The sequence below is a fragment of the Sparus aurata genome, chromosome 14, assembly GCF_900880675.1.
Source record: "Sparus aurata chromosome 14, fSpaAur1.1, whole genome shotgun sequence".
NCBI lineage: Eukaryota > Metazoa > Chordata > Actinopteri > Spariformes > Sparidae > Sparus > Sparus aurata.
This window is the reverse complement of record NC_044200.1, coordinates 24152255-24159356: the sequence shown is the minus strand read 5'-3', so window position 1 is coordinate 24159356 and position 7102 is coordinate 24152255. Positions and strand designations below refer to the sequence as shown.

The following is a 7102-nucleotide window of genomic DNA, read 5'->3' as shown; positions in this document are numbered from 1 at the left end:
CTCTGAACAGTGATGGTTGTTATTTCAGAGGCTTCAGGTGATTCGGAGCCTCTGATTGGTGGATGTGAAGTGTTTTCTGAAGTGCAGACAAACCGCTGACGGCTGAGAAACAAACCGCTCAGAGTTGATTACAGCGAACAGAAACTTTGTCATGTGGACATTTGTGCCGGCTGCGGACTGAAAACACACAGCAGCGATACGGATTTATATTGATTACGTTACGTAACCTGCTGATCGGCTGATCGGCTCAGTGTTGACTGTCGGAACCTGAGAAAACAAAGTAGAGATGCAGCTTTTGTTCCTGATACAGAACAACACAGCAGAGAACACAAATAATAACTTTTATTGTTATTATTTGGACATTTTATGACTTTTAGATGATATTTAGATATTTTGTTTGTGATTCAGCTTCTTTACTTCAGTAAAGTAATAGAGTACAGGCTCTGAAATGTACTCAGAGTATCAGAGTATTCCTCTGAGGGACATTTGTACCCTTTGCCTTTTCTCTTGAACTCACATTAATATAATTCAAAGACTATTAAACCATTAAAATTTCATACGAATGAAGCAAATCAATTGAAGAGTTTCAGCTTCAAGTGTTTCTTAATATCTTTTTTTAGTGGTCAGTCACAGAGAGCACAGAAACATGTGTGATTTAAAAAAACGATCAAATGAGTAACTCATGTACTTAAAGAGTAAATATAATACAGAGCCGATCGATCGATCAATCTTCATCTGAACAGCACCAATTCACAACAGAGTCATCTCACAGCACTTTACATATTGAGCGGCTCTCGAAGAAACCTGGATCAGAACCGGACTCATCTAAGACCACATATAAAGGTAGAATCAGCAGGATTTGTCCCAGCTGTTCCTGAATGCACCACACAGACAGTCTCATTATCAGCAATAGTGATGGGAACGACAGTTCCTTTTACTGAACTGAATCTCTAGAATCTGTTCATTAAAATGATTCGTTCAAAAGATTCGTTCACCGAATCGTTCAGTGCTCTCCAACTCCCTGAACTGATAAGCAGCCAAACGATCCGTCATTCAGTTCATTAATCAGCCCTGAGGTTCACGTTCACTTACGGAGGGACGGTGCGTTCACGGACTATAGTACACAATCATTCGCGGGAGACGCAGCGCTGCTTTGAGTGGTACACATGCACTAAAATTATTACATGGTGAAAGTGTCCTCTGTGCACAGTAAACTCACTTAACATGATGCTACACGGATGTTAGCAACACAGCGCTAGTTTTAGCAGTACGGTTACTGAACGTGAATCAACTCCTCTGCCCTGAGTGAGTGAGTGACTGACACAGCGCCACTTTCTGCACGGTACGTGAACGAGAGTCACGCCCTCAGCTTCAGTTCTCTGTATGCAGTAGGTTCGCGAATCATGAACGAATCACAGCGCGAACGTGAATCACGTCCTCACAGTTCTCTGTGTGAGTCGCAGCAGTTCCACTCCCCGCCGGCATGCTCGCGGCTGAGCTCAAGTGAACTGAGAAAGGAACGAATCAGTTCAGGAAGTGATTCCGTTCACTTCGTTCACTCAAAAGATTCGTTCGTTTGAACGACACGTTCGCGACCGACACAACACTAAACAGGACGTCAGATATTTTAATTCAGTGACACAAAGTCAGAAATATTTATCTGCTCCGTAAGTGAATAAACAAAGTGGGTGGCAGGGTCCGCCACATGTAAACAAAGTAAAACACTGTAGATTGTTTTGTTCTTTAAGGTCAGTTTGTTTCTTTAGTTTCAGTCAGTGAAGATTTTTCTTTTCTCGTCAACATTTCTTCCAAATCTACAGACTGCTCCTTCAAAATAAGAGCATTGTCTCCTTGCAGCCGTCACCACATGTGACATTTATCAGCGTCGCTCCACCGAAGACTGATTTTTACTTTTCTCAGCTAAAAGAGTCCATTTTATTTTCCACAAGAAAAGGAGAAACATTCGAGAAAACCCTGAAGTCTTAATAATCTTCTTCATTGTGTTGCTGATCTATTGATTACATAGAGAACAGTCATTGATACAGAATTACCGCTCACCTGTTCAGAGTCTTAACGGGACACTTGAACTCAACACGAAGGAGTAAAACAGATTAAACATTTAAAACCTTGGAGCCTTGTCGTTGAACGTCTCAGAGCTGTTTGTATCTGACCTGCCCGTGACCGCCACCCCAGTGCATGCTAGGAGACTCTGCTCTGACCCTGAATGGCAGCGAGCGGTGACGAAAAACGGAGTGAATGAATCTGTAATTTTCTTTCCGCTCTGGTCCTCTGACATTTCAAAGACTTGACACGTCGTCCTGCGTGCTGAGGATTCCTCCACAGGCTCAGATGTGAAGCTTTAAATATCGCTGCAATTACTTCGTCTTTCTTACTGCGCTGAATGAGAGGAAGTGATTCATGTCGGCGAGCTGCTTCTCCGTGTCCTGTCAGCGCCGCTCGATTACACTCGCCGGTTTTAGTTCATTTCAGCACGCCGTGAAAATCAACTCGCTCAGACTCAGAGTGGGTTTCAGAGAACGACTTCTGAGGCCGGATGAAATTATCATCGCAGGTTAATGTGGTGATTAAAAACACTCTGTCGGTGCCTTCAAGGACGCTCAGACATCCGAGAACTGAGAGGCCATATGTTCGCTGACGCTTTGCTGCTTTATTTGATTTAACTGAGTCGTCGCCGAGACAGGAAGCAGAACGAAACAACAACCAGAGCTGCCACGGCTCAGTTATCAGTTGTCGGCTCTTTTGATAATCAATTCGTTGGTTTGAGATCTTTTTTTTTTAAGAAAATAAAAGTCCAAACTTTCTGATTCCAGCTTGTTAAATATGAATATATCCTCGTTTGTTTCCTCCTCTTTGGTTTGTCGTCGTCTTCATCGATCGATTCATTTCATTTTCTGGAGTTTTAACGAGCGGCAGCGAAGCTAATTGTTTATTGCGGCGCTGAAACGAAGATATTAGAATTAAAGACAAAGAACCAATTACTGAATCATCGTAAAATAAAGGAGAGGAAGACATTTATACCACGACATCTGAAGTGGAAGCAGAACATTAAGCATTTTAATGGCTTGTTCATTTACGTTATGAGCGATTTCTTTATTTATGTCTCTTTCTGTCAGTTTAAGTCCTCAATAAAACTGAACAGTAAGTTTGACAGTGATGTCACGACACGATCTGTCAGACTAACAAGAACACGTGATGAAGCTGTCGGACCGAACAGAACGTTTTATCACAAACACAGACGAGTCGTCACTGAGAGTTCTGACAAGTTCTGCGACATTAAAATACACAAACAGAGAAATAAACCCTGGACTCTCTGAGCTGGACTCTCACCTGTCCAGAACCAGGACCACATTAAACCAGCAGTCTCTGAACACAGTGAGTCTGAGTGTTCTGTAACTGACCCAGTTAAACCGGGCCGGTCCCTCCGGTGGACCAGCGAACGCCTCGTGTGCACCTTAAAACAAAATCTGACACACACGACTCTGATTACTTTATAAAAAAGCTGTTTTTTCCTTCTGTTGCTGCAAAGATAAAATAAAATCTGTGAAGCGTTTTTGCATAAATTACCTCTTTATTACTGTAATATTTATTTAATATTTGTTTATGTTTATTTAGACTCTTTGATCGTGATATTGAGACTTTTCCCTTTAAAATGTTTAAACGTCCGAAACCTCGAACTACTTTATGTTCACAACATTCTACTTTATTCTCGAGATCTCAGATTTAAAATGATCCTAAAACTCTCTCGCTGTTTTTGTTTGTTTTCATTCGCTGCTCTTTAAAAACATCACGATCATAATCTTTGTTAACGCTGAAGTCTGAGCAGGTAACTAACTTTTTGGCAGTATTCTTGTAAAGTAATCAGTTACTTTTAAAAGAGACGCACGATGTGGATTATTTTTCCGGACGATACCAATAATTGATTTGATCGCAGCTCGTAACGTGTTGACACCTGTGATGTCACATCAGCTCGATGAGTCAGGAGCAACAAAATGGCGTCATATTCAACATGGACGGAGGAGGCGATGAAAACATGATGGGAACGAGGAACGTTAGATAAGAAATAAAGACGGCACGAAGACGTAAAGAAGGAACGGATTACACACAAAACACTGAAGAGGTTAAAAGCCGGATTTATTTTTATTATTATCTTTTAAGCTTCTGCAGCAGCATCATCATCTTAGACGACACAACAGTACATGTTTTTTTTTAAATGTACTGTTAGAAAAACAGCAGAAGTCCCTGTTGGTGAGATAATGTGAGTTTTTTGGCTCCATGTGTCATTTTCTATCCTGAGTCGGAGCCACGAAGATATTATAAATCATCGAGTTTCTGTGATTTTAGCTTTTTAATATCTTCAAATATTTGATCTGGAGCCAAAATGCTTCTGGATGAAACTGTGAAATGTAGTTTTTTATCTAAAGCACACAACAGGTAAAAGTATCAAACACCTGTGACATTATAAATGCTTCCTACAGCCGTAATATTCAGTACAGACACACAGAGCTCCTACTGGAACTAAATGAGCCTCGAACACATGAAGAAAGTGAACTAATCAGCGCTGAACTGTTTTATTAACGAGGCTGCTGCTCTGCTTCGGACGCTCGATGTTTCTCAGAGCGTTCACGTCAGCACAGGAACATGATGAGGCCTCCGGGTCGGACCGGTTCTGTCTCAGCAGGACTGAGAAAGTAACTTGTCTTCGTGTTTATCGTCATTACTGCTGATAACTAACTGAAAATATTAATTAACCATTAAACAGAGAAAAATCAATGAAATGAGAAGAAGAAAAAGAAATCTGGCGCCATCGTGACGAATAAAAAGACCCAGACGTGTGATTCTGTTGCTTCCCCGCCGAGAAGTTAAACACTCGACCTGCTTCGCTCTCTCTGAAACACTCGGTAAATATTTAATCAGGATTAACAGCTTTGAAGTGTATTAATTGGACGCTGTGTCTGTTTGCTCTATAATTAGTTCCAGAATATTTGAAAACTTCTTTCCAGGGAAACTTCTTGGAAGATATTCAAACAAATATTCAGAAATTACAGACATGTAATAAATCGTTACGAGCCCCAACTGAAAGAATCTGTTAGATATTAAAGTTAATTAATCCTGGCGCGTGTTTCTGGATTTATAGACACTTAAATTAAACTGTATGTGGAGTTTAATCTGCTACATTTGTTCTGTATTAACAGGATTTCTTTGAGATCAGCTGGACGTGTAAATAGATCAGTTTTAAACTCAAGCGAAGTGATTTTATTTTCTTGAAGCAGACTGAAATATTGTAAATGATAAAGGAAATGTAGCTCGTTTAGCATTTAGCTCGTAATTGTTCGCTAAGATCATCAGGAGGAGGAGAGGAGGACTTTATATCATCAGGAGGAGGAGAGGAGGACTTTATATCATCAGGAGGAGGAGAGGAGGACTTTATATCATCAGGAGGAGGAGAGGAGGACTTTATATCATCAGGAGGAGGAGAGGAGGACTTTATATCATCAGGAGGAGGAGAGGAGGACTTTATATCATCAGGAGGAGGAGAGGAGGACTTTATATCATCAGGAGGAGGAGAGGAGGACTTTATATCATCAGGAGGAGAGGAGGACTTTATATCATCAGGAGGAGGAGAGAGGACTTTATATCATCAGGAGGAGGAGAGGAGGACTTTATATCATCAGGAGGAGGAGAGGAGGACTTTATATCATCAGGAGGAGGAGAGGAGGACTTTATATCATCAGGAGGAGGAGAGGAGGACTTTATATCATCAGGAGGAGGAGAGGACTTTATATCCTCAGGAGGAGAGGAGGACTTTATATCATCAGGAGGAGGAGAGGAGGACTTTATATCATCAGGAGGAGGAGAGGAGGACTTTATATCATCAGGAGGAGGAGAGGAGGACTTTATATCATCAGGAGGAGAGGAGGACGTTATATCATCAGGAGGAGGAGAGGAGGACTTTATATCATCAGGAGGAGAGGAGGACTTTATATCATCAGGAGGAGAGGAGGACTTTATATCATCAGGAGGAGGAGAGGAGGACTTTATATCATCAGGAGGAGAGGAGGACTTTATATCATCAGGAGGAGAGGAGGACTTTATATCATCAGGAGGAGAGGAGGACTTTATATCATCAGGAGGAGGAGAGGAGGACTTTATATCATCAGGAGGAGGAGAGGAGGACTTTATATCATCAGGAGGAGGAGAGGAGGACTTTATATCATCAGGAGGAGGAGAGGAGGACTTTATATCATCAGGAGGAGGACTTTATATCATCAGGAGGAGGAGAGGAGGACTTTATATCATCAGGAGGAGTGGAGGACTTTATATCATCAGGAGGAGGAGAGGAGGACTTTATATCATCAGGAGGAGGAGAGGAGGACTTATATCATCAGGAGGAGAGGAGGACTTTATATCATCAGGAGGAGAGGAGGACTTTATATCATCAGGAGGAGGAGAGGAGGACTTTATATCATCAGGAGGAGGAGAGGAGGACTTTATATCATCAGGAGGAGGAGAGGAGGACTTTATATCATCAGGAGGAGGAGAGGAGGACTTTATATCATCAGGAGGAGGAGAGGAGGACTTTATATCATCAGGAGGAGGAGAGGAGGACTTTATATCATCAGGAGGAGGAGAGGAGGACTTTATATCATCAGGAGGAGAGGAGGAGGACTTTATATCATCAGGAGGAGGAGAGGAGGACTTTATATCATCAGGAGGAGGAGAGGAGGACTTTATATCATCAGGAGGAGGAGAGGAGGACTTTATATCATCAGGAGGAGGAGAGGAGGACTTTATATCATCAGGAGGAGGAGAGGAGGACTTTATATCACCAGGAGGAGAGGAGGACTTTATATCATCAGGAGGAGGAGAGGAGGACTTTATATCATCAGGAGGAGAGGAGGACTTTATATCATCAGGAGGAGAGGAGGACTTTATATCATCAGGAGGAGGAGAGGAGGACTTTATATCATCAGGAGGAGAGGAGGACTTTATATCATCAGGAGGAGAGGAGGACTTTATATCATCAGGAGGAGGAGAGGAGGACTTTATATCATCAGGAGGAGAGGAGGACTTTATATCATCA

The 7102-nt window shown here is 41.9% G+C and overlaps 1 protein-coding gene across 1 annotated transcript in view; it reads left to right on the top strand.

Moving 5' to 3' along the window:
- The window catches only part of LOC115595755 (NACHT, LRR and PYD domains-containing protein 14-like), a 965684-nt gene that overhangs the window by 761282 nt on the left and 197300 nt on the right, over window positions 1-7102 (top strand).